This window comes from Macaca mulatta, chromosome 11 (assembly GCF_049350105.2).
Source record: "Macaca mulatta isolate MMU2019108-1 chromosome 11, T2T-MMU8v2.0, whole genome shotgun sequence".
Taxonomy (NCBI): Eukaryota; Metazoa; Chordata; class Mammalia; order Primates; family Cercopithecidae; genus Macaca; species Macaca mulatta.
The window spans coordinates 4,080,267-4,108,106 of NC_133416.1; the positions used below are offsets into that span (position 1 = coordinate 4,080,267).

The window sequence follows — 27,840 nt, forward strand, 5'->3', positions numbered from 1 at the left end:
GAATTACAGACATCTGAGTCAATGTTACGCTCAAAACGCTCTCATTTGGTCACTAATGATACAGTAGATATAATAGTTTGGCATTCATGACTCCTCTTGATGAAAATGGTGGAAATGAGGACCTAACATGGGAGAGACACAGAATTCTAACAATATTCAAGCAGTATTAAGTAGTGTAAGCCTAATGTATATTGTATTATTTTTCATTAACTTCAATTTAATAGACATTTATATTTTATTTTGTAATGTGCGTAGTTCTTGCAAGCAGTAATGCTGCCTTTCTTTAAACAAACGTTCCATATTTTGCACTTTTCACTAATTTGGAAAGGATTTGTTATTACTGATTAATGAGGTTTTACTAAGAATAGGATCAAAGCATCATACTTTCTAAAGCTGGAAGGTTCCTTAGAGATTATCTCATATTCGTCATTTTAGAGATGAAAAAAGACTAGTATTATACATATAGATGATCAGTGATTTATTTTACATGAACAGCTTTGTCCTTTTATATATGAAAGGGCTGCGGGGATGAATAAATGGGCAGAAATGGAAAATGTTCTAACCTTCTGTTGAAGTGTAACATACGTATGCAAAAATGCAGCGTTCGATGAATTTTTATATAGAAGTGAACACATCTGTGGGACCAGCATCCAGACTGAGAAACAGGACATTCCTAACACCTTGGACGTCACCCCCATTCGCCTTTCGAGACATTGCTCCTGCTCAAGGGTAGCCACCAACCTGATCTCTAACAGCATATATTAGTGTTAGTTGTTTTTTTCTTTTTGAGATGGAGTCTCACTCTGTCATCCAGGCTGGAGTGTAATGGCACAATCTCGGCTCACTGCAACCTCCACCTCCCGGGTTCAAATGATTCTCCTGCCTCAGCCTCCTGAGTAGCTGGGATTACAGGCTCCCACCAGCAAGCCTGGCTAATTTTTGTATTTTTAGTAGCGACGGGGTTTCACCTTGTTGGCCAGGCTGGTCTGGAACTCCTGACCTCAGGTGATCCACCCACCTCGGCCTCCCAAAGTGCTGGGATTATAGGTGTGAGCCACCGTGCCCGGCCCATAGATTAGGTTTTGAACTTTACATAAATGGGATCATACAGCTTGTGTTCTTTTGTCTGGCTTCTATTTTGCAACATTAAAAATGAGATTCATCCACGTAGCTGCAAGTGGCTGTAGTTCATTGATGATCTCTCACTAATGAGATATCACACTGTGACTGTTGATTTCACCGATGACCAGTGAAGATGAGCAGTAGGAATGGGATTTTGTACATAGATGAAGGTTTTTAGCTCTTCCGTTAAGTTAGCTACTCTGTGCCAGCCAATGAGGCCACAGAGAGACTGAGACACATTTTAGGGATGATAGATAAACATATAACTTGAGTGCAGTGTTGATCAGCTTAGAATAGAAAAAAACTGTAAGCCCTGGAGATTGGGCTTATCTCTTGTGTACTTTTGCACATCTCTCCCCTTCATGGTTAGGATGGTGCTTGGTGTGTAGGTGCTCATAAAACTAGTGGGAGGTCAGCCCAAGGTTCAGCCAGAAGGGATGATGGTGATGGGCTGGGATGGATGTGGAGTCATTAGCCCATGATGAGCTGGATTTGGGGTTTGCACAGCCCTCACAAATGTGGCTCCAAGTCCAGGCAACTGCTGCCTAAGTGCTGTGAGCGTGGCCTCCTGCTTGGGATCGGGATGGCAGGGACTAGGAGCTACTGGGGGCCAGATGTGGCTGCTGACCTGGTGTGCAGGGGCCAGGGCTGACTGACTTTCCTCCAGGGACTTTGGCTGGCATCACTCTGGCCGGGGGTGGGGGGGCCTTACTCCATACCTGCAGAGTTCCCATCTGGGGCGATGTCCCTGTTTGCATGGACCACCCTCCTGGGCCCATCCCACTGGCTCCTTTGGGAGCTCTGGGTCTTATTCTGCAGGGTCAGGTCATGGGCCTGTCCTCCTGGGAGGATTGGGGTCAGTCTGGGTGGCAGGTCTTTGTGGATGAAAGCATGTCCTGGGGTCCAGCGAATGAGCAACAGCAGGAGGTATCCCCCCATGTCACTCATTCCATGCCACAGAAGCCCAGGCCGGGGGAGACCACACCACCGTTCAGCTCAGTGCCCTGCAAGGCAGGAGCAGCACCAGTCATCCTTGACAGAGAATCGTTCGCTCTTTTCTCTATCATGGGAAAAACCTTCATCCCTCTATGCTGTGCCAGCTCTTTCCAGATGCTTCAAACCTTTTTAGTTGCTAAGGTCTTCATAAAAATCTCCCCTCTAGCCCTCGTCTTTTTGCCTCCTTCAATTCAAGACCGAGAGTGGAGCCAAAATCTGTGCGTTCCCAGTATGTTACGGGTGCCGCAGGGGTGCTGGGTGAACAAGACCTGGGCCTGTCTGCAGCTGCTCAGCGTCAAGCACACAGGACAGAATGAATTCAGGACAGGGTCTAAGAAGAGGCTACAAGGGGTAAGAAGAGAGTGTCACAAGCTGGGAGGTGCCACAGCTGGGGGGCAGTGGGGAGCCGACTTACTTTCTCTTTGCCCCCATCTCTACCCATTCCCTCCATTTCTATCTGCGAATCACTGTCACGTGCTTGTGAAGTGCTGCATCCAATCTCTTTACCAATGGATGTTTCAAGAGCAGTTATAGGCATTGGGAAAGAATTGAGCTCCGGATGGAGAGGATTTGATAAATCTTAATTTTCTTCCCAGACCAGGCCCTGTGTCTCTGGAAAGCCAAGGCCGCTCTCCGCCCCCTCCCTTTTCTGTGTCTCCCCCATAAAGTACTCGTTGAGTAAATGAATGAATCAGATGCACTGCCTCGAGGGCCCCGCCTCCCTCCCAGCCAGTGTGGGCGTGCAGATGGATGAGCTCAGGTTTGGACGTGACTCACGAGGAAGGTAGCAGGGAAATACAAGGTGGTGATCTCATGTGGCATTAAACGGAGCTGGGAACATGAAGTGTGTGTGCGCTTATCTTTTCATCATTTCTCTCCTCATTCCAGACCCCCTGGCAACAGTCTGCCAGGATGACACTATGGAGCAGCCAGAGAGAAAACTGGCTCCATTTTCACCCGCCCGTGAGTTCTCAGGGCCCATTCCAGCTTCTGCACGTGGAGCGTGGGAGAGGGCCAGAGGCCCGCACTGCACGGCCCACCTTCAATGCTCTGTCTTCCTCCTTAGTCTGCAGAAGGCACCTCTGTTTCGGGTGCATGTGGGCAGGTTGACCTCAGGGCTGGGGGGAGGTCTGATTGGCTTTGGCATTCTCTGAGAGAGGAGTGGAAGGAGTCCCTGCTTTAGAAGTCAGGGCAGAGAGAGGGAGTTCGTGTGATCTGGTGAAAGACCTTTGACTTAGAAAGAAGCTCTGATTTCTAGTTCTGGTTTGGATATTAGTTTGGTGTCCTGGGAAAAGTCCTTCATCCCCCAGATCTCAGCTTCTCCACCTGTCAAATGGGTGACACGTGTACCTGCCCTCCCTACTGCCCAGAGTGGCCATAAGGACCATGTGAGTTAACAGTATGGCAACCTGGGAAAAGTGAAAAATGCTGATAAAAGTAATGTGATCCATGATTAATAACAAACCCTGTGAACCCTCAGCACCATAGGCATCGGTCCAGATGTGGGAATCGCAGCTAGAAAGGGCCTAGATCCCAGTGTCGAGGGTCCAGCCTGGGCATCTGGGCTTCCGTGCCTGTGAGCTTGTTGGAGGAGTGGGAACCATGCAAATGAATTTGGAAGACTTATCAAGGAGGCAGTTTTGAATGACATTTGAAGACAGGAAGAAGATCGTTATCAGGTGTCAGGGTGGGCAGGGTGGCTTCCTGGAGCCGGGGGGAGGTGGAGGGTGCAGAGAAGCTTAGAGGTGTGTACAGCTCCCTGAGTGGGACTCAAGCGATCCGCTTGAACCCAAGCGTGGGGCCCCTTCTCTCCTCGTTTTTGCCAGGTAGCGTGGGGTCAGAAAGAGCCCTGATTGAGGAGGAGTCAGAATGTCTTGGGGGAGGGGTGGGGGCATCCTGAATCTCATCTCTGCTACTTTCTGGCTGCCGTGACCTTGAGCAGGTCCCTTTACCTCTCTCTGTTCCACGTCCTTCATCTGGGAATAATAATACCTGTCTCACTGGGTCGCTGTGAGGATTGAGTGAGGCAGACAGCCTGGATATAGAGGGTGCTCAATAAATGTCACTGACATCTGAATTTCTCTCCCATCCATCTCGTTTATGGTGTTTGCAGGGAATATTCTGCACTGATCCCTGCCAGGGCTCAGTATTTTCCTTCCTTTTCCATGGAGATAGACTTTGCAGTTCCTCCAGTTTTATACCTACAACCCAAACTCCTGCGTTGGACACAGCAATCTACGGCCAGCTTGCTCCAGATAGCATGTACCGTAGGATTCCGCATGTAATGTACATCTGTGGGAAGAAACTCAGACTCCAAAGGCAAATCTTACAATTACAACACTTTTAGAAGCAGAGATTTTGTTTTTCTCTTCCTCCTTGTCATCAAAATTACATTGTTGGAAACAAAATCTGATCTGGTGGATGTGCGTGGCGTAGAGAAGAGATCACTGAGTCAGTTCTGTGTGTGGGAGTCATGATGGGGGAGCAAATAGCCATGGTCATGCGTGTGGCTTCTCCTGGCCACAGAGCACCTTATCTGTAGAATGAGATGGCTGCAGCACCTTATCTGTAGAATGAGCTGGCCTACCCAGCTGAACCACACCGCAGGAGTGTTGGGGAGGATGGCTGGATGTAGAGCAGAAGGACCTGCACAGCTGTGGCACCTGTGGGGCTGCTGGCCAAGGCTTCGAGGTCCACCATCACCTCATTGTCTGCTGGGTAAGGACTCCTGGGTTGATGCTGTGTCTAAAGCTCCTTCTGTTTCTAAAGTTCTTTGACTCATAAAAGCATAGCATCTGCATCTCCACTTGGATGACTAATAGACGTCCTAAGGTACTGAAAAGCACACACCTGGTCTCCCCACTCCTGTGTTCCTCTGTAGATCAACCAAGATTTTTCCTCCTCTTGCTGCTTCTGTGGCTATAGCCCTGATCCAGCCACCATTTGTGACCTCGTGCTTGGATTGTGGGAACAGTTTCCCAGCACATCTCCCTGTTGCTGCCCTGTCCTAATGTGTGCCGAGACCTCCTGACCTTTCTGTTCAAAGCAGCTGCCCCCGCCCAGTCCTGTCTTCCTTATCCCTCTTTATTTTTCTACATTGTCTTTATTGTCACCCCCATGTCCTCAAATCAGAATGCAAGCCATAGGAGGGCCTGTTTGTTTTTCCTCCTGGTTTTGTGCGCTGCCATAAACCCAGTAACTAGATCACGTAACTAATCCATAATCCACAGAAACTGTTTGCTATCAGTCTGCAAATTACTGCCCACTCTCTTCTCATGTTTTCCATAATGCCAGCCCCAACCTTGAGGATCCCTTGACCCTGGATGTCCTGATAGTCCCTGCTGTCCCCTCTCTCACCCATCAGACCCACCTGTCCTTCCTGTATTGTTAGTTACCCATCCCTGTGTGTCCCTGTAAATAGATCTGATAGATAAGATAATTGCCAGCGGGGCTCCCGAGACCCTCTCCTGGCCAAGAGCCACTCCTTGTACTTCTAACCCCCTTTTCCCAGCACAGACCTAGTACATAATAGAAAATGCCCAGTAAATTCAGCATTCATTCATTTACTGCCAAATTTGTTAATGAACTGCTGTTGACAGATCATTAAAATTCAATCCCAGAAATGTTCTGGGCCTTTGAAAGGTGTGTCCTACAGGCCCGAAGGAGGGGCTGTGGCCAGATGATGGTTCTGCACTCTTAGGTAGGGTGTGGTCCTTGTTTGCAGTGAATCTCTGGGAGTGTGGCAGTTTCTCCTGTGTGTCACTTTCTCCCTGTGTCTGCATCCAGAGTGGCCGCGGTCCTCAGGGGATGAAGGGTGCACCTATTTCTTTACATTTCCATGGAGGGTGGAAACTGCTCCTTGAGATTTTAAAATACGCTTCACGGTCCCCATGGTGTCAGGTATCTGGTTTATGGGTCCTGTCCTGGTTGTGATAATTCAGGCTAAGCTGGATAATAAACGAAAGTGGGACAGAGCCGCAGGATAAATATTGCTACAGGGCATCTCCAGTGGCACAAATCACAGGGAAAATATCTCCCAGGCTTTTCATTTCTCCTCTTCCTCCCTGGCCCTCTGGTAGCAGCCAGCAAAGCAGGATCCATCCGTCACCCTGCCCCCGCCCCACCCCCACCCCAGCCTCAGCTCTGGGCGCATTGCTGGGGAGTGAGGGATGCACATTGGTCCTGGTGCAGGCGACCCTCTGCCTACCCGCCCAGCTCTGGAGGCAGCCCTGGGGGGCCAGGATGGCCAGGGTCATGCCATTTTCAGTTGTGGACGAGTGCTTAGCTTTGCAGACCTGATTCTTTATCTCTAAAATGAGAGGGATTAATAACTGGTGGTTCTTAGTCTGGTGCGAGCGAGTGCTCGCGTCACTCACCAGGGGAACTGTAATCCCTGCACTTTGGGAGGCCGAGACGGGCGGATCACGAGGTCAGGAGATCGAGACCATCCTGGCTAACATGGTGAAACCCCGTCTCTACTAAAAAATACAAAAAACTAGCCGGGCGCGGTGGCAGGCGCCTGTAGTCCCGGCTACTCGGGAGGCTGAGGCAGGAGAATGGCGTGAACCCGGGAGGCGGAGCTTGCAGTGAGCTGAGATCCGGCCACTGCACTCCAGCCTGGGCGACAGAGCGAGACTCCGTCTCAAAAAAAAAAAAAAAAAAAAAGCTGCTTGTTGAGTCCCACCCTAACGCACAGAATCACGGCCGCGGGGGTCTGGTCTGGGGCGTCTTCACCGACGTTCTGTGGCCTCTGCCAGCAGGGCTCCCAAGGCCCTCTCCTGGCCAAGAGCCACTCCTGGTACAAGTGAGGCCTGAGATGGGCGATGGGGCGGGCGGTGCGATGGGCCACTTTGTTGACCCGCTCTTGTACTAGATCCATCAGCACTGTCACTTAGCAAGGCTTTCTTCAGCTTTGGAGGCATGCTGGCTTTGTAATCAGCATCAACCTGTAGCTGTTGATTGAGCCTGCAGAGAATACCAAGCTTCTCCAACACGGAGGTACGGAAAGGTAACTAACCGCACGCGGCAGGCGAGTCTATTAAACAGAGAGGCTGGTCCCAGCACAGGGTGTTACCACTGCTGGGCCCTCCCACCCTGAGCTTGAAGCACTCTCAGCGATTTCTCTCACCCCACGCCCGGGTTCTCCTGACTGTGCCTCTGCACTGTCTCTGGATGCCACTTTCCCAGTTCAGGTGCTCAAGGCATCTTACCTGAAAATGGCCATAGCTTCCTGACAAGTCTCCTCCAAGCTGTCCTTTGCTGTCCTGCAACGTGGCTGTGCCCACTGACCTGGTCGGCTGTGCCTGGTGGACTGTGCCTGGTGTGCGGAGGGTGCTCGCTGTGCCCGAGTGGGTGAGTTCAGCGGTTCCCTGTCTTCCCGAGGAAAGCTCAGAGTCTATGTGGCTGCAGCCCTGCCCGTGGCCCTCACGAGCTGGATGAACACCCACTAGACTCTTCTTGTGCTTTCTGGGTTCTGCTACGTCCCTGCCGTCTGCTGGGTCTCGCCCGTGCTATTTGTTCTCCCTGCAACGCCCTTTCTCTTGCCTCTGCCAGGCAGACTGTACTCACCCGTCGGGCGCAGCGCAGGTACTCCCACGGGACACCTCCTCATCTGTGTCCGTACTGGCTCTCGCCCTTTAATCAACTGCTATTGACAGATGATTAAAATTCAATCCCAGAAATGTTCTGGGCCTTTGAAAGGTGTGTCCTACAGGCCCGAAGAAGGGGCTGTGACCAGATGGTGGTTCTGCACTCGTAGGTAGGGTGTGGAAAGATGTGGATCGTCCTTGTTTGCGATGAATCTCTGGGAGTGTGGCAATTTCCTCACTCCTCATCTGTGAAGCAGACACCTCCTCATCTATGCCCATACTGGCATTCTAGCACTTACCACGTGCTTGTGCTGTTGAAAAAGTTTGTGTTTGTTTATTTTTTATGTTTAGAGATGAGGGCCAGGCTGGAGTGCCGTTACATGATCTTGGCTCACTGTAGCCTTGACCTCCAGGTCTCAAGGGATCCTCCCACCTCAGCCTCCAAGTACCCAGAACTACAGGTGGATACTACCATGCCTGGCTAATTTTTAAGTTTTTGTAGAGATGGGAGTCTTGCTATATGGCCCCTGGTCTTGACCTCCTGGTCTCAAGTCATCTTCCTCCCTCGGCCTCCCAAGTTGCTGGGGGATGACAGGTGTGAGCCACTGTGCCTGGCGCTGTCATTTGTTTAAAGATCTCTCTCCCTCCTTTCTGTCTTCCTCCCTCACTCCCTCCCTCCTCCTTAAATTATAAGCTGCTTGGAAACAGAAACCAGTTGTGTCTCAAGTTGAGCCCATATACCAAGTGAAGTGCCCAGGAGATCTCTGCCTGATAAATGTTTGTTGAATGACTACAGCGTGGTGGAAAGGATGTGGACCAGGAAGGCAAGAAGTTGGGATGTTTGTTTTTGTTGTGTTCTGACCTTGCTAGATGACCCTGAATAAATTCATTTATTCCCCAAAACTTCCTTCTCCTCATTTGTTTGTTTCTGAGACAGGATCTTACTCTGTTGCCCAAGCTGGAGTGCAGTGGCTCGATCACTTCTGCCTGGAACTGCCGAGCTCAAGCGATCCTCCCGCCTCAGCCTCCTGAGTACCTGGGGCTACAGGTACATGCCACCATACCTGGCTAGTTTTTAATTTTTTGTACAGACAGAGTCTCACTGTGTTGCCCAGGCTGGTCTCAAACTCCTGGCCTCAAGGGATCCTCCCACCTCAGCCTTCCAAAGTGCTGGGGTTACAGGCATGAGCCACTGCATCTGGCCATTTCCCTCATTTGTAAGGAGTGCTTACACCTGATGATTTCTAGATTTCCTTCCACTTATTCTAACATGCTGCGATTCCGTCTGTTAGAAAACGAAGAGAGGTTTGTGTGTTCATTTCCAGGGGCCCGTGTGCTCTGCTGTGCTCCGGGCCAGGGGCTTCTTCTCGTAACAGGCTCAGCACACTGGCCTTCAGCTGTGGTTTTAATCGACATGACCAAGACCTGAGGAGCTCCTGATGTGGTAGTGTGAGGCGGCCGCCTGGACCTTAAGCCCCATGCCCTGCCTGTCTTCTTTCCTTCCTTATTTTCTGAGGAGGTGGCCAGGAGAACTGGTGAGGCTTTTGCCCCCAGCTCTGTGCCTTGTGTGATATGAAGTGTTGCGGACACCCCTCTGAGTGCTGTGAACATGACCTCTGCTGGGTGAGGCTGGGGGCGTCATTTGGGATGGATCTGCTGTCCTGCAGGACCTAGGAGCAGGGGCAGCATCTCACCTGGGGTGAGATCTGGCGAGCAGGAGTGCGCTAAGCCTGAAACCAGAACTGGGAGGGGGAAGTGGCACCAGAGCGGTCAGTCTTCTTCAGCCTTGACCTCAAGGACATCGGGGTGTCTGGGCTCCTGGAGGTGGGTGTGAGACGGAGAGGCAGAGAAGGATCTGGAGGTCAGCGCCCAGTGGGGGCCTGCCAAGTTGTGACAGCCCCTGGGAGCTGCAGTGGCGTGGGCTGCCTTGCAGGAGGTGAGAGATGGAGAGTGGCGGACAACGGGAAAGTCAGCAGCACGGCCAGGGAAAGCCAGGCACCTCATGCTTCCCATCTCTCTGGGTTCATTTCCTTTGGCACTTTGTAGAATGACTTTGAAAGACCCAGCCTCTCTTGCTGTGCTCACGGGAGCCCAGAGCAAGAGTCGCACTTCCCAGCTGGTCTGGAGGCCTCTAAGGGAGCAGGCCCCCGGGTCACAGAGGGCCTAGTGCATCTAGCCAGATTTCTCTCGCTGTTGCAGTAACTACCTGGCCTTTCTGGTGTCTTGTTTCCAGGCCTCAGTTTCTCCTCCTGTGCTACCCTGCCCCGCCTCCGTGGCTGGGTGTGGGACCGGCACTGCACCACTGCAGTCAAGTTGCGTTATAAATAGAAAGATACTTAACACCGACCCTGGAATCAAACAGGGAGGTGGCTCTGGGCAGCAGAGTTTTAAAAATGAGCATTGATTTCTGGGAATCTGCACGCTGCATATTAAATAGACCCACGTTGGCTCCCAGGGCACTGCTCAGCCCTGCCTGTATGCCTTTCTCCTTCCCAGAACAAGCACTGCCCATCCAAGCTCTCAGACGGTCTGAGGAGCCACAGGTATGAGATTCGTCCCAGCCCTCACCTCTGTGGGTGCTCCCTACCTGAAGTGGTTCTCACGTGCTGCTGTTCCCTGGCTTGTTCATCCATTTGTCTCCTGCTGTGAGCCAGGGACGGTGCTAGGTTCTGGGATTGAAAGATGAACAGTTGTCCCAGTGCCCCTTCTCCTCTTGTCTCAGCGTCGAGCCCTACGGAGCAGTGTGCAGAGTGAGAGTCTGAATGGGGGGAGCCCAGCGATTGGAGAAGAGAAGGTCCAAGTCTGCCTGGGCTGGGGAATGAAGAGGCTTCATGGAGAAAACTGAGTGTCCAAGAGAAGGGCATGCATTCTGCACAGGGAACAGAATGTGCGAAGGCATGAGGAACCACACAGCTGTGTGCAAGCAGCTGGCATATACCAGGTACCTCGTGGCCGCTAGCTAAGTGTGGGCTGGGGATTGTCACGTCCGTGTGCTGCCTGCTGCCTTCTGTTAGCCTCCTGTGGTAATGAAGGACATTCCGTCCACATCTGTTGATTAAGATATTTTTGTCTCTTGGTCCCATCACAATTTAAAAGTTAGCTGAAAGAAGACTAAATAGTTTAAGAACTTTGCTGCTGCTAAGACTTCCTTACTTTTCCTTTGGTGGCTCGGACTCTATTCTGGGCCCTTGTCACAGTGAAGAAGGTCCGACGTTAGGGAAAATCCCAAGAAGACATGAAAGCAGCTCTCCCATCTTTACATCATCTCCCTCCATACTTGGCTGAGAATTGTGCACCTTTCAGGCCCTCCTGAGTTGCCCAGTCTTTTCTTTATTACCCACCAGAGCCCCCCTTTAAATATTCCATGAAAATGGGGGCATTGAAGTGTGTCAGCTGCGAGTGAAATGCACAGAGCTGAGTGTTAGGAAGTCGCCTGGCATTTGCGGGAAGAGTACCATGGACAGCAGGGCAAGATGAGGAGTGGCTGGGAGGCCAGTTAGAAGTCCGTGTGCGAGAGGTGGCCGGGGGAGTGGGGAGGTGGTGGGACCCCCAGGAGATGCGACACACTCTTGCCAGCATTGAGTAGCCTTGTTTAAATTAAAAAAAAAAAATTTAAGCATTTAGGTATTTTGTCACTTAAAAATCTTTTTTGAGACAGAGTCTCACTCTGTTGCCCAGGCTGGGGTGCGGTGGTGCGATCTTGGCTCACTGCAAGCTCCACCTCCCGGGTTCACACCATTCTCCTGCCTCAGCCTCCCAAGTAGCTGGGACAACAGGCGCCCGCCACCACGCCCAGATAATTGTTTGTATTTTTAGTAGAGACGGGGTTTCACTGTATTAGCCAGGATGGTCTGGATCTCCTGACCTCATGATCTGCCCGCCTTGGCCTCCCGAAGTGCTGGGATTACAGGCTTGAGCCACCACACTCGGCCAAAAAAATTTTTTTTCAGATGGAGTCTCACTCTGTTGCCCAGGCTGGAGCACAGTGGCTCAATCTTGGCTCACTGCAGTCTCCGCCTCCCAGTTTCAAGGGATTCTCCTACCTCAGCCTCCCGAGTAGCTGGGATTACAGGCGCCTGCCACCATGCCCAGCTAGTTTTTGTATTTTTAGTAGAGATGGGGTTTTGCCATGTTGGCCAAGCTGTCCTTGAACTTCGGACCTCAAGTGATCTGCCTGCCTCCGCCTTCCAAAGTACTGGGATTACAGGAGTAAGCCACTGCCCCCAGCCTTAACCCGATAGGTAAACAGTGATGGCTTGGTTGTTTTAATTTGGATTTCCATGATTTGTAATGTTCCCAAGTTTACAACTAGGAAACAGAGAAGTAAAATTCCTAATCACAGAATGATTCAGCCAGAGCCCACTTACTCAAGAAGGACAGGTGGGTGACGGCCAGTGTCCTTGTCTGCCACGGGTGTGAGGTCCTGTCGGCTGTGTCTGGGCCGTGTCTTGCCCGCCGATGGGTCTCTGGGCAGATGGTTAACCCCTGGCCCTCAGTCGTGCAGGTTTCTGTTCTGCAGGCGGCATGGTGCCATGGGCCCACAGGGCAGTGTTGTTTTCATGTAGTGGTGTTGATCAGGGATGGGCAGTGGGGCCTTTCCCCGCTGTATGCTTCTGTATCTCTGCCGTTCTTATCTTTTTTGTGACCTTTTCTCACCATCTTCCCTACCCGTGTATCCACTCTCCGTACAGTGCTTAGCATAACAGTTGTGCTTTTTTCCTGTATTTGCATTTCTGGCTTCAGCGGTGGCTGGTGACCCACAGGGATGAGGGGGTTTCTTTTTTCTTTCTTTTTTTTTTTTTTTGGAGAAAGAGTTGTTGCACTCTGCTGCCCGGGCTGTAGTACAGTGGTGCGATCTCAACTCACTGCAACCTCTGCCTCCTGGGTTCAAGCGATTCTCCTGCCTCAACCTCCCAAGTAGCTGGGATTACAGGCATGTGCCACCACGCCTGGCTAACTTTTGTATTTTTAGTAGAGACGGCGTTTCACCATGTTGGCCAGGCTGGTCTTGAACTCCTGACCTAAGGTGATCCGCCCGCCTTGGCCTCCCAAAGTGTTGGAATGATAGGCGTGAGCCACTGCGCCTGGCCAGATGAAGGGGTTTCTGATGCTCATGCTTAACCCGGTGCCTGATGCTTAGTAGGCTCTCCATAAACATTTCTTCCCTTTCCTGAGAGTTTAGTTGCAGTTTTCACAAAATGTCAACGAGATGGGTGGTATAGAAACATTAACACTTAGAATGTGGTGTGTCTGGGTGGGGTACAGGGGGGCCTCTTGTCGCACCCACTTGCCCTTGGCTGTGTGGTTTGAGGGTGGCCTTAGCTGTGGGACAGGCAGGCGAGCTTTCTGGGCATTCTTTGCATCTGCTGTGGGGGATGTGATGGACAGTGGTGGAGACACCCTGTGGCTCCCGTCCATCCCCCTTGGTCCCCATCACACGTGGGGAATCTGGTTGCTCATTCTCTGATGTGGTTTCTCCTGGGAGGGTGGAGGAATGAGAGTTATTCTGTAGCTTTTTCTGAAGAGGAATGTGTGATTTGAACAATGCTGGGCCCAGGATGCCCTGGATTCCTCTGTCGATGTTGGCATTAGACAGGAACGATCAGGAGCTGGAAATAGGCTGCGGGGCCCGGCCCAGAGGGCCCATTGTTTGTGGCAACCCCACACGCATCATCCTGCCTCATCCTGGAACCATGGATGCCGCAGACAGGAAGGCACCTCCCAAAGTCATCTAGGAAGGAAGGGACCGTGCTGGGTGCATTACACACCCCGACACTCACCCCGCTCTGACTCCAGGTGGGGTGGGGTTCAACCGGCCCAGGATGGCAGCTAGCACCTGCTTCAGTCACCTGTTCCCGTCTTTAACAGCTCTGTCTTCTGTAGGCTTCCTGTTGCATTGTAAGCCCATTCCTCTCATTCTGCCCTAAGTGAAACAAGAGATGAAGCCATTGTCCCCCCCTGCACGGAGCTTTCAGATGCGTGAGGGCGTGATGTTTTCCTTCTGTTTTGGAGAACCAGCAGGAGGTGGTGTCTCCTGTAGACACATGAGGCAGACAGCTGAGTAGAATTTGTAACGGGTAAAATATTGGCTTGCTTTAGAATTGGTTTTCTCTAATTTAATAGGTTAGGAAGGTATAGTTCTGTTCTGAGCTAGCTTCATGCATGTTTTTAAACCAGTGTTGATTTGTTTCAGCAATCAAGTGATGAATCCACGAATAAAGAGTCCATATTACATATTGTCCATTCCAGATTTGGGGGCACTGTTCTCCCCATTTTGCAGGTGAGCATCTGAAATCCAGCTTCTCAGCCAGAGTTCTATCTGACAGATAATGGTCAGATTGACGGACTCAGGAACACATTTCCACTGACAGGAAATGCACGGCGCTGTCTCTTCTCACGGTGCACGTAACTTTTTGGCACATCTCCATCTTGAGAGTGAATCCCAGTGTATTTCCTGCAGCTGGCGAAGCTTCCTGGCCAGGTGCAGATCCTTGCAGAAAGTAAGCAGCTCTGAGTTTCATGCCTAGAAAGTGTGTATTCTCATGAGCAGTCAACCCGTGTTCCAAGACTTGTGGGCCAATCGTGTCACCATTCAAGACCCAGGGCATTGTTTCTCCAAACGTTGTAATTCAGGGCACACACAGCTACACCTGAGAAAATGTTTCATGAAATAATTCTTATCTTTACCATGTGAGATACATTCTGGTGTTTTCTGTTTTATTTTTTAAAAATACTCTTGGCTCGGCACGGTGGCTCACGCTTGTAAGCCCAGCACTTCGTGAGGCCGAGGGGGGAAGGTTACTTGAGTAACATAGTGAGACCCCATCTCTACAAAAAAATAAAATCAGCCAAGCTGGTGGCCCATACCTGTATTTCTAGCTACTCGGGAGGATCACTTGAACCTGGGAGTTCAAGGATGTAGTCAGCTATGATCGTACCACTGCACTCCAGCCCAGGCAGCAGAGTGAGATGCTGTCTCTAAAAGAAAAAAAAAAAGAAAGTCTTCTGACCCACTCAGCCGATTTTATAACCCAATAATGGGTCACAAGCTGCAGTTTGAAAAGCAAGGGGTTGCTACAGATGAAAGCAAATGGAAACAATTAACAGGTTAATTTATGTGGGTCACAGTTGAGTATCTGTTATAACTCAGACGCTTTATTTCTTGAAATTGGATTTTCACCTTCTTTGTTTTCGTCGATGTTTCCAGAGGAAGTGCCTGTCACCCAGGAAGCTCGGATGGGCCCTTTTTAACAAGGTCTGCATCACCTTAACATCACCTTTCTAAAATAAATTTGATCTTGAGACAGAGGTCTTAGGATCTTAGGTTAACAAGATTATTTTTCATACTAAAATGATAAACAGAGTCCTGACTTATGAATCCACTAACTTATTCTATTTTTCTGTGCACCTGCTGTGTGCCAGGCGCTTCGATGGGGCTAGAGGTACTGCATGGCTCAGATGTAGGAGTTCAGGGCCCTGCATTTTAGGGAGGGCACTGGGAGACCAGGAGAGGCAAGGAGGAGGCTGGGCAGGGGGCTTCAGCATGAGTCACAGTGGAAAGATGGGTAGGGGGGATGTTTGCTTGGGGAAGAGAAGACTCGGGGCACGTGGCACCATCTTATGTTTGAGAGCCTGGCACCTGGGAGAGGAATTAGGCCTCTGCTTTACTACTCTAGAGGGGAAGACTAATTCCATTAGCCAGAATCATGAGGGCCATGATAATTAAAAGAAATATTATCTACTATGTATGAAAGGTGGTGTGTACCAGGCACGGAATCAGGCCTTGGACATAGATCATCAACTGTGTATGGCTGGACATTTATTGTATCCATAATTCAGACGAGGAAACTGAGATGCAGAGAAGGAAAGTGCCTTGTCATGGGGCAGAGCTGGGATTTGAATAAGATAGGTCTGATTTGGCCCATGTCTCCCTACCACCTCATCCACATCTCTAAGGCAGAAAGTGGAGGTAGGCAGGTGGGGCCCAGAATCCTGAGGCAGTGCCCATGGTAGTGAGAGCTGAGAAATGACAGCAAAGCTGCCTGGTAACCTCTGGCCTGAGCAGAGGGGAGGAGACTGGACATCAGTAACACCTAGTGAGCCCATTTCATCCTCGGACAGCCCAGAAGGGAGGTAGGGTTTAATGCCCATTTTGTAGATGGGGAAACTGAAGCTTATGGGTTAAGTGACATGGCTAAAGTCACATTGTCCCTAGGAGACAGAACTGGGACTCACACCTGGGCCTTCTGACCCCAGCCCTGTGCCCTTCCCTCTGCCCTGTACTGCCTCTTACTTTCTGTGATTCGCTTCAGTCTTTTCTCCAGATTCATTTTACCTGCTTCTCCCTGCTCCTTTGCTGTATCTGACAGGCCGCCTGCAGTGTCCCATGGGTGCCTGAGCTCAAAACTGGAACCACAGCCAGAATCCAAGCTGACTGAGTGGTGTTCCTGTAGTCAGTGTGTGGACATGCATGTGCACATGTGTTGTGCACTTGTGTTTGTGTGTTGGAGGCCTGTGTGCCTTGCAGGGGGCTTTGAGGTCTTTGGAGGGTCTGTGTGTGATGTAGGGTAGACAGGAATTTTTGGCAACTTGGGGCTGGTGGAGAAGGCTGTAGCCCTCCGAACCCCCAGCTCCCAGTCAGCCCTCCTGTGGGGCACTGCCATCCCTTTCTGAAAGGTGGGATGGGAGGGAGCAGATCAGGGAAGTTAATTACTCAATTAATTCATCCAGATCAGACTGGCTTTCTGCTTGGGGGATGCTCTGCTTGACGGAATGAAGAAACTGCTAATTTACTAAGTCCGGTTACTGATGGAGGGTGGGGGGCTTCAGGGTTTGGAAGGTAGGAAGGCTGTTGCTGTGCCCACCCAAGGCTGCCTGAGGCCCACGGCCTCCTCTGAGCTGATGACCTTGTTCTTGGCCTTATGTGAGTGAGCTCTTTTCTGTTTCTCTTCCTATGACTTTCTTCCCTCTTTCTACCCTTTTTTTTTCTTTTTTTGCACTAGATACCACCAGAAAAGTTGGCCAGGCTGCAGTTCTTCATTCATTCATCTGCCCATTCATTCATTCAGCAGTGCTATTGAGCAACTGGTATGTGACTAGGGTGTGGGAGATGCTAAAGGGGACTCAGCAGGAATACAACTGGCACGCCATTCTCTTGCAGCTGACAGGTCTGTCTGCAAAGAGAGACTTGCCCCTCAGGCTGTCAGTGAGGCCGTGTGATCGAGAGGCAGTGAGTGGGAGAGAGTGGGAGGAAGTTGTGTGTTGGGACCACCAGGTAGGGACCTGTAACTGGGCCATCAGCCTGAGGAGCCTCCATGCCAAGGGAGGGGAGGCTAATTGGAGCCTAGAATTGGGGCAGGCAGGCAGAGAGCCGAGCCAGGCCACGCAGCCTTCCCTGAGGCTGCAACAGCCAGTCAGGAGCTGAGCGCAACACGGAGTGGTGGAGACAGGGTCAGGGCTGCATGGTGGGAGACAGATGCCTGAGGCAGTTTGGGAGCTCTCTCTGGGACTGAGGCTCCGAATACTGGGGATCTGCTCTGTCGGCTTTGCTGGGGTTAGGGCGTACCTGGAAGTGAACAGTCAAAGGCAGAGCTAGCGCCACTGCTGATGACACGTGCAAGTGGAAGCGCCCGCGGTGGCCAAGTGGTTCAGAGAAAGCTTCTGGAGGGGTGGGGGCCCCAGGGTGCCATAAAGAAAGGCCACTCTGGAGTGACTTCATGCTGCTGCTTCTTTTCCGTTCTCTCCCACTGCATCCCTCTGTGCTAGGCACATCTGGAATATGGGCTTGGGCTGAACAGAGGGATTTAGGCAGATCTGAGATCTGTCCCTTCTCAAGGTGAAGAGAGGAGAATTTGGCCAGGATTCTCTCCCCAGCTGGCGTGACTTCCAGTTCCTGACAGAAATGTGTAAGGTGATTAGGTGCAAATGTATCTTCAGGGAGACAAACCCAAGGACAGCAATGGAGGTTTTGTACCCAGAGAGGCTGTAGTTTGGGGAGAGTTGCTAGCGGTGGTTAGAGATTAGCTGCTGCTTGGTTAGTGAAAGGATGAGTCAGTTAGATCCAGTCAACAGAAAAAGCAGGGGCTGTCAGGGTTTAACACAGTTTAGAATCCCCCGCAGAGCATTCACAGGGCAGGTTATCGACATTCTGCCTCCAGATACTTTTAGGCCAGAGTGAGCCTCAGAATTTGCATTCATCACCAAATACCCAAGGATTCTGGAGCAACTGGCCTGGGACCCACGCTTAGAGGGAACTCGGCATTTGGGAAAGAACAGTGGACTAGCTGTATGAAGACCTGGGTTCTAGTCTACTCGGTGATTGGCCTCGGTGTTTGCCACTTCACCTTTGGAATCTTTTTGAAGTCTGCTGCAGTGACTTGCTAGGGCTTTTGTGATGGTCACGTATGTGAAGTCCCTTTGAACAGCATACATTTTTCTGTAAATGCAGGCTGTTGTCATTGCTTCTACAATTATAATAGAAATGTCCAGAAGGGTCTGGATTGATTGAAGCCAGCGAAGGGAGTGGGAGGGAGAAGGAGACCAAATGATCTCTGAAGGCCCATAGCTTCTGGGTTCTTCCTTCAATAAGAAAATCCAGCCAGGCACGGTACACACCTGTGATCCCAGCACTTTGGGGGGCCGAGGTGGGCAGATCGCTTGAGTTCGGGAGTTTGAGACCAGTCTGGGCAACGTGGCGAAATCCTGTCTCTAGAAAAAATACAAAAATTAGCTGGGCGTGGTGGTGCACACTTGTAGTCCCGGCTTCTTGGGAGGCTGAAGTGGGAGGCTCAGTGGAACCCAGGAAGTGGAGGCTGCAGTGAGCTGAGATTGTGCCACTGCATTCCAGCCTGGGTGACAGAGTGAGACCCTACTGAAAAAAAAGAAAGAAAGAGAAAGAGAGAGAAAGAGAGAAAGAAAGAAAGAGTCCAGGGAATTTCCCTCTTCCCCCCAATCCAGGTAACGAATCTATTTCTTTAAGGTGTAGGTAGCTGGTTTAGTCTTGAGAGAGACAGGCAGCAAGGGGAAAGGTAGCAGAGCTCCCTGATGATAGTACTGTCTGGATTTCCCTCCTCTTTCCCTGGTGCCAGTGTTGCTTCAGCTGAGCGATTAGAGCCGTGGGATGCTGCCGGTAGCCCCGGGCATGTGTGGCCCATCCTGCCCTGCACGGTTTTGCTGATGCTCTGCAGCATAAAGTTGGGGATGGGAATAGCTTGCACCCAGAATTCCTGTTCTGTGCGTTCCTTCTCAAGCCAGCTCTCAGAGGCTTGGAGGTCCATGGCAGAGCGGGGGTTAGAACAGGGCCTCTGTGTTGCACAACTTCAGGGGGCACAGTTCACAGGGAATGCAGTGTAACTGTCCCACTGGAGTGGTGCAACGGCAGACTTCCTGGCCAGCAGGGAGCCATCCTTGCTTTGTTACTAAACTCCATCGGTTCCTTGGTTCTAGAGTCTTTATTCTGTTTCAGCGTCCAATGAGGTCAGCAGAAACGCAGATAATAACGAGGCTCATGATAAGAGCAGTGAAGACTGCGTTATCCCTAGACCACTTCCATCATGTTTGGTTTTAGCATGCATTTAGAAGCAGTCATTTAATCAGCAAGTATTTACTGAGTGTGGCTGTGTGCCTGGCCCTGTGCACAGTCACCGAGGGGAGACGGGGAGGGAAGAGGAAGTCGGGGGACTCCGTGAATAAGCCGTCTCAGACAGTAGCAGGTTAACTCCTTTCTTTGGCCTGTGCTTTTGGTATCTGTCCCATGTTAGCACCTGGAAGAGGGGTGCTGTGCTTGTTATAGCTTTGCTGGAATTTCTAGGGGTTGGCAGGGTGGGGCTAGGAGTCATTTTGCTGTGGAAACTCAGGGGGTCACTTTCAGAAATGGAACGTGGGCGTGCCCAGTGCAGCTCCTGACTCCCTTTCCCCATGGCTGGTGGATTTGAGGGTGGGCCTGGGAGTTTCCAGTCTGTGTAGAGAAGGGGTGGTGGTAAGGGGATGACCAGTTTCCCCTTTCCGAGCGCCTCAGGTCAGCACTCCTTGGTGAGTTTGCTTCCCTACCTCCTCCCCGGCTGCCAGCCTGCTGTGGCTACGTGCTGCAGCTGGGCCCGCAGAGCTTAAAATAGCAGCGTGAGCTGGCCGCTGGGCATGTGGGGAGCCCGCCTGAGGCCTGGTGGGGCAGCCGCCTGGGCTTGGGGCTCTGCTGGCTTTAACCACTGGGGTAGAGGGTGTTTTGGGGGGTTTCTTCTAGGCCCAGAGCTGGAGAATGGGGAATGGATGTAGCTGGAGAATGGGGAGTGGATGTAGCTGGAGTTGGGGTGTGGCTGGTGCAGAGGGGAAGCAAAGGGCTTCTTTTTCCTAGACCTTTTAAGAGAATGCCTCGAACCTGACCTTGGAGCCTCTCACTGCAGAGCTCAGGGGCCTTCGGACTTGGTGTCCTGTTTGGCCTTAGCTCCGGCCCTCGGTACCGCCCAGGGTTAGTCATGTAGGTTCCCGTTAGAGCCTAAAGAGAGAAAATGAAGTGCGAAGTTGGGATGGAGGGTGCAGCTGTGCCAGGTCACAGATGTCAGGGCCGGGGCAAGAAGGCAGGTATCCTGAGTCTCAGCTGGGCAGGCGCTAACTACAGGGCTCCCTCACTCCCCCGCCGCCTGCTCTTGGGAAGCCAAGATGGCACGTAGGGGTTTGGGAGAGACTTTTCCCAGGCATTCATTCATTCTTTCAAAAATACTTGTACCTGCCTTGTGTGAAGCTCTGTTCGTAGCTTTGGGAATACAGCAGTAAGTGAAGCAGAGCAGGAGAAGAGAGATGGAGTGTGCTGGGGGAGGCAGAGTCTTCAATGGGGTGGTCAGGGAAGGCCTCATGGAGAAGATGCCTTTTGAGTGGAGGTTTACAGGAGCGGAGAGAAGTGGCAATGCTGAGATCTAAGAGAAGAATATTCCAGGCACAGGGAACAGCCAATATAAAGGCTCTAATGTAAGAAATAGCACAGAAGACAATGTAGCTGGAGTGGAGTGAGTGGGCCAGAAGTTCGTGTGTGTGTGTGTATGTGTGTGTATACACACAACTTTTTATTTTTTATTTTTTTATTTTTATTTTTGAGATGGAGTCTCGCTCTGTCGCCCAGGCTGGAGTGCAGTGACCGGATCTCAGCTCACTGCAAGCTCCGCCTCCTGGGTTTACACCATTCTCCTGCCTCAGCCTCCCAAGTAGCTGGGACTACAGGCGCCTGCCACCTCGCCCGGCTAGTTTTTTGTATTTTTAGTAGAGACGGGGTTTCACCGTGTTAGCCAGGATGGTCTCGATCTCCTGACCTCGTGATCCGCCTGTCTTGGCCTCCCAAAGTGCTGGGATTACAGGCTTGAGCCACCACGCCCGGCCACATGCAACTTTTTCTAAGAACTTTTTCTTTGAGAGACACGAGAAGGCATTAGCGGGTTTTGCACAGAGCAGTGGCATGGTCTCACTTAAGAGGCAGGATCCCTGTAGTATAAGAGCTAATTTCAGTTGTGTTTTTCTTGGGGAGGCCCCCGGAGACCAGAGAGAGGGCTGCCCCATCCTTTCCCTGTGGCTCGTCCAGCCTCTATTTCTATTCCCCAAGCTCTGACCTGAGACTTTTACTCCTGGGGAGGAGGGGGCAGAATGGTGCTGTGTTTCTTTTCTCTGCCTGGAGTTTCCTTTGGAGGGAGGGAGATGGGTTTCTTACAGTGGTTTGCTGGAGCCTACTGGTGCTGGTTCTTGAGAGCCTATTAGAAAGTAATTAGAACATTTGCCTGCTGGTAGCTTGACATTGGCTGTGGTGGGAGTATTTACACCATGGCATTGGCAAGCACTATGAATCGGGGCTTTTCCCCCAGAGAGCTGGTTGTTGAACATCTACCAGCCCGCCACTGGCTTGTTACTTCTACTCTACCTGTGCTGTGCTTTCAAAGGGGAGGGCTTCTGTTTCCTTTCACTTGGCAGATCACCTGTGTTCACGCCGTGTGGTCAGAAAGAGCACAGAGGACACTGGACGAGGGTGATGAAGGTTGGGGTTGGTGGGGCAGTGGTGTGTTTTCCAGGATTGACAGGGCTTGTCCTTTGGTGTTGCGATGTGAGGCGTCTCTGCTTTTCCTAGCTGGGTAATCCTAAATGCATGAGCGTCCTCTCAGCCTGCTTCCTTTCTTCCCCTGCCTCCCTTTGTGCATGTGGCATGGGTATCCATATGTCCAGGAGTGGCCAGCTTCGTCCATAAAAGCAGGGCCCAGCACTGGACCCAGGTAAGGCTGCTTAGTGCAAGGAAAGATCACTGTTTTGGAAGTCAGGAGACATAGGTTCCGGTCCCAGCTCTCCTAACTTGCTTAGACGAGTGCTCTCCTCTTTTTGGCCTTTTGTTCCCTCATTTACAAACTGGGACAACTTCCCTACCTATCTTGCAGGGGTGTGGTGAGGATCAGATGTGATCATTAGTATGAGAGTCCCTTGAAAAAGCTGCAAGAGTCACAATGAACAGGCCTTTGCTTGTGGCATTCAGGCACACAGGCCTCCCTCTCCTCTGTCCTCACTCTGTTTGGATGCCATGCAAGCCCAGCACATACCCCTTCTCTAAGAAGCCCTTCCTGATGGGCCAGACTCTCCCTGGGCAGGTCTTTGGAGTACTCCCAGGCTGAGCCCCCAGTTCCCACAAGTACTCAGGGGTCCTTCTGTTCCACCCTTTCATTTTATTGCTCTTCGCCCAGATGCAGATGGAGCATTTGCTCCATAAAGGCTAATTCTCCTTGGGAACATCTGTGGCGGCAAACTGAGGGTGGTGTACCGATGGGCGCTGGGAACATCTGTGGCGGCAAACTGAGGGTGGTGTACCGATGGGCGCTGGGAACATCTGTGGCGGCAAACTGAGGGTGGTGTACCGATGGGCGCTGGGGACATCTGTGGTGGCGAACTGAGGGTGGTGTACCGATGGGCGCTGGGGAACTCTGCAGGACTGCTTCCTCAGCATAGGTGTCTCGCTTTTATCGAGCTCTGTGAAGTGTGGTGGCTGGCTGTGGTGTGTGGGGGTGAAAGGTTCCGAGGACAACTGCCTCCCACTTGATAAAGTGGTTTCCCAGACACCGCCTCATCTGTCCCTCATGGTCACACTTAACGCCGTTATACCGATGAGGAAACAGAAGCATGCTCACATTCATTCATTCATTCATTCATTCATTCATTCATTCATTCATTCAACACATGTGTCCTGCACTCAGGGAGCTGTCGGTGTCTCCCTGGATTCCACAGCACCGGGGTGGCCTGCTCTGTGCCCTGCCAGGCTCCTGCAGCACCACTGTGCTTGCTGTGTGCTCGTCTCTGCAGGAAGCAGGCAGAGCGGCAGGGGCAATGTGCATGCATGGAGGGATGGGGGCCGCACCAGGGTGCTAGTCAGGCCCAGGCCTGGGTGGCAGAGGAAGGGAGGGGGCAGCCTCAGTGCCTAGGGCGTGTCCCTGCTGTGTCCAGCTGGCCGTGGCTTCGGGCTGGCATTTCCTCTGGCAGCAGTGTGGGGGAGGGGAAGAGCAGGTGTGCCCCGGCGCCTGGCCTGGCTGGGATGTGGAAGCGCCTCTTGGGGGCCGGAGCTTGGAGGATGAGTGACATGCAGCCACCCGGACACATTGGACCTCACGGAGCCCAGCCACATTCTCAGAGCTCCAGGCTGGACATCTGAGCCCCCCAGTGGTTTCTGTAGGTGGCTGGATGTGGTGGGTGACTCCAGAGAGGGCCTCCAGAGAGGACACATGACTGTGATCTATCAAGGTGAATGCCTCCCAGACAGGCTGAGGGCAGTGTTAGAGGGTGTCCGACATGTGCGCTGAGGTAAGTGTGTGTGGTGAAGGTGGGGACGAGGCTCGGGGGCTCTGTGCATTGTGGGAGGGACTCAGTTTCCCTTTAGTTTCCTAAGTGTGCACCATGTATGGAGCTGGGCTGGTTGCTGCAAGAGGCGCACGGGTGAGCTCTGCCCCTTGCAGCTTTTAGTCTTGTACAAAGAAAAAGCATTTATGCAAGTAACTGTGATGCAATGCAGAGTAAAATCAGTGTCCAAAAGAGACGACTAGAACAAGAAGAGTTTCTCTTCATTTTGGGGGATCTTCATGAAGGATGTGGCATTTGAGATGAACCTTGAAACGTTTTCTCAAGGCCAAGCAGGATGGGGGAGGCTTTGGAGGTGGAGGGCAGTGCAGGCAGGCACCGGGGTGGGCTGCACCTCGAGGGGCTGGTGCTGCTGGAAGCAGAGGGCACAGGTCTGGGATTCGTGGGGAAGAAGGCTGACAGAGTACCACGTAGAAGGGCCCCGGTGACAAGCTTGAGTATTTGTGTTTAAATCCCTGGGGAAGTTTTTGAGCTGATGGCATGTGCCAAGCTCTGCCTTGGGCCAGTACTAGTGGCAGCATGTGGCAGGGTGGCTAAGGAGGGAGCGGGTGCAGGGAGCCCGGTCAGGAGACTGGCAGACAGGAGGCAGCCCAGTCATGTGTGACTGGGTTACAACAGGAACAGACCTGGGCTGGAGCAACCTAAGAGCCTTTGAAAGCACCTTTTGGGATTGTAAGAGGTTTGGGAGCCTGGATGGCTGATTTGAGGGCGCGAGTTGTGACCATTTTCACCTCAAGTACCTTGAGATGAGAAGAGATGTCTCCAGGCTTTGCATGGGCTGGCTGCCTTTAGGAGGCCCCCTTCAGAGGCAGGCACCTTGAATGACAGCCCCATAGCTATGGGCCAGCCTGACGGGGAGGAGGGAAGAGAGACAGAGTGAGATGACAGCCAGTGTTCCTGCCTTACTTTACAGAGCGGCCAATGGAGTTTCAGAGACCACAAGTGACTTCATGCATTGCGGGCCTTCGAGCCATGACAGCCATTAGGGGTGCCCAAGTCTGCCCCTGCCACCCATCCAGACACCTCTCACTCTATCAGTGAGAGTGGAACAGGCACAGGCTCCCTCCCCTGAGGGCTGCAGTGTGCAATCTGGGGCACTGGTTCTTCTCCATCTTCTTCACTTTAGAGCATCCCCAAGTCCTGCTCACACTCTGCCTTTCTCTGCATTGGCTCCAGTACCAGCCCCGTAGAGGGAGAGCGGGCCGAGGGAGGCAGCAGGCAGCAGCTCCTGAAATCGGCAGAAGGGTCCCAGCTGCACAGTCAGGCTGGATGCGAGGTTACAGAGCGCCGTCCCAGCTGGCAAGTCAGCACCCTCCATGGAGTGGTTTAGGAATATTGGATTTGCTGGGTCAGTACATTTCCACTGGTGCATGGCAATAAGCCACAGGCTTCATCACACCTCCCTGTGCCCGGCGGTCTGCCTTATCTCATCCTCCCCGCAGCCACCTGCCTTCCTTGATAAGTACTTACAACAAATGCTTTCTTTCTCCCGTTTTCCAGGAGGAGTGGGCTCAGTGTGTGCACACGTGTATGTCAGGTACATCTGTCTGTCCAGCATAGGGCCTCGTACTCCAGGCCCTTTTGAGGGTCTGACAGGGATGCTGATTGGCCTTAGGATGAAAGAGGGGCTGCTTTGGAACTTTCCTGGAAAACAGGGCCTGAGACCCCAGGTGGCTGGCTCTTTGTCCAGGCAGTGTGTCAGCCCCGTTCTTCTAGGGCCCAGTCTCTGCTGCCCCCTCTTACCTGGTAAACCTTCTCTAAGAGGAGATGACTGTCCTGCAGGAGTGGCCGTTCTTACTCTTTTTGCAAAGCTTCCCCTGCTCCAGGCAAAGGCTGATTTTTCTAAAGAGCTGCTTTCACCTTAAGGTGTACACAAAGGTTCTTCCTGTTGCTACTCATGCATTCAGTGGTGACTTCAGAGCACCGGTGTGCTAGACAAATGCCAAATGCTTGGAAGACAAAGAGGAGGGACACAGTCCTTGCATTCAAGGAACTCACAATTTGAGGGTGGGGGAAGGTCAGGGAACAGGTGGCATCATGGCAGGATTAACTCTGTGTTATTGGTATAGCAAGGAGGCTTCCTGGAGGAGGTGACAGCACCCTGATGCCAACTGGATTGTGGATGTTAGCCATTCGGGGTGTGGGGGAAAAGGGGTTTCAGGAGGAGGGAGCATCCAGTGCAAAGGCCAGGGGATGAGGGGGAATTTGATGTGGGTTCATTTTGGTGGGAGTGTAGGCCAAGAAAGGTATAGGAGATGGAGTTGCTGAGAGGAGTGGGATAGGGACGTGCCTGTGCAGATTTTAAACTGGCATCCAGGGTCATCTGTGCTCTGGCCCACCCTCCTTTCAGGCTCCTTTTCTGCAAAACTTCATTCCAGTGGAGCGTGTGGGTGCCTCCCAAATGTCCTGGGCCCTCTGCTGTGCCCTGGCTCTGCCCAGCTGCCCCCCTGCCAAGGTGCTCTTCCCCTTCCCCCGTGCCTGTCCAGTCCCATTTCATAGGGTGCGAAATTCAGGGCTCCAAGGAACCTTAGAGGAACAACTAGTCCAGCCTGCTTGTTTTGTAGTTGAGGAACCAGAGGTTGAGCAACTAGAGGCCACACAGGTCATCAGTGTCCTCAGGCTTTGTTCCTTAGGTGGCACGAGGCGATCAGACACCTGGAAAGCCCCGGAAGCCCTCCCTGCTGGCCCTGCCTGCCCTGTGCATGCCCTCCCTTGAGCTCCTCTGCATGCGTTCATCAGGTGTTGATTGAGCCCCTACTGTCGGTCAGGAATAGTACTGGGTACTGGGTGTAAAGCAGTGAGAAAGACAGATGCAGTCTCTGCCTCTCTGGGGTTCATGGTCTAGTAGAAGAATCAGACAGTAAAATTGTCACCCTAACAAACGTGGACTTTCCAATGACGGTGACCGCTGTGAGAAAAAACAGGGCAAATGGCTCTGTGAGGAGATGTATTGAAAGAAAGGGGGCTTTAATTTTGACAGTGGGAGGCAGCCAGAAAACCAGAATAGACCTTCTTCAATGATTCACAAGAGCTCAGGGGTGAGTAGAGTGAAGCCAGGCAGTGGGCCCAGGAAGAGCATCCAGGTAGAGGGAACAGCATGGGCGGAGGCTCTGAGGAGGGCAGAGCGCCGAGAGTTCACGGCTGTGGCAATAATGGGTGAGCAGAGAATGTTGGATGGGGGCTGGAGAGAAAGGCAGGGATCAGTCGTGCCGGCCCTTGAGGGTTGCTGTAAGGATTTGAACTGTACTAGAAAAGGAGACTAGGAAACACACACACACGCACACACACAATTGTAATCCAAGTAAGATGGGAAGCCACTGGTGAGGTTACAGTGGAGAGGCACGTGAGTGGGAAGATCGCATTGGCTGCTCTTGGTGAATGCATGGTCGCAGGAGGGAATGGAGGGCTGTGGGGGCTGCCGCAGGACCCCAGGCGAGCCATGAAGCAGGGCTGGACAAGGGTGGGGCCGGGGAGGGTGCCAGGTGCAGGGAGGCGCCACAGCTTGGACTTGTGTTTGCTTCGAGGTGGGAGCAAGTGACAACCGGGAGCCACAGATGATTCTGGGGCTTCTGGCATAAGCCGTGGGGTGAGAACTTAAGCCATTTGTTGAGAAGGGGCGGATAGTGCCAGGGAGCACGTTTGGGGCAAGGTCAGTCCCTCCTGGAGCTGTCTGTGAGACAGCCAGGGGGATGACAAGCAGGAGGTGGGGATCTGTACTCGGGGCTCAGGAGACAAGTCAGGTCCAGGTGTGCATTTAGGGGTCACCAGCATGCAGATGGCCCTGGAACGGAGGAGAGCTGGGCAGAAGAGAAGAGGGCTCAGGGCTGAGGCCCCCCCTGAGGAGGAGGAGGAGGGCAACCAGCATTTCCCTTAGAATGTCAGCCACACAACATTAGGTATTGATGGTGTTTCTTTGTCCAGCTACACTGTAGCCAGACAGAGCTGGGCCCATGTTGACTATAATAAGTATGGTTGGGAATGATCATAGTGCCTCCATCCATGGAACACCTTCTGTGTTCCCTCGTAATCTTTATTCCTTATTTTTTGACGTAGTGCTGGGGAAGGTGCATATTATTTCCATTTTCTAGCTGAAGAAACAGATATGGAGCAGTTAAGTGGTCATTCTAGGCCATCCAGCAGTGGGGTGACTCACTCTAGATGGGATTTGGACACAGATTCATCTAGTCCCAAAGCCCAGCGTGTTCCCCCTTTGTTATTTTACTAGAGTTTTGTTCTCTGTGGTTGAGTTGGATAGTGGTATGGACAGGGG

At 52.0% G+C, this 27,840-nt stretch overlaps 1 protein-coding gene across 9 annotated transcripts in view; it reads left to right on the forward strand.

Moving 5' to 3' along the window:
- Nucleotides 1–27,840, forward strand: part of TSPAN9 (tetraspanin 9) — a 210,644-nt gene that overhangs the window by 92,139 nt on the left and 90,665 nt on the right. For 2 of the 9 annotated variants that reach the window (XM_077953297.1, XM_077953298.1), the window contains one exon: nt 16,709–16,793. The exons of 6 other annotated variants lie outside the window; for them this stretch is intronic. The gene's annotated coding sequence lies outside the window, so the exon portion shown is untranslated. Of the gene's footprint in view, nt 1–10,428; nt 10,648–16,708; nt 16,794–27,840 lie in introns of those variants that run through there. One more of the 9 variants, XM_077953300.1, reaches the window with a different exon arrangement.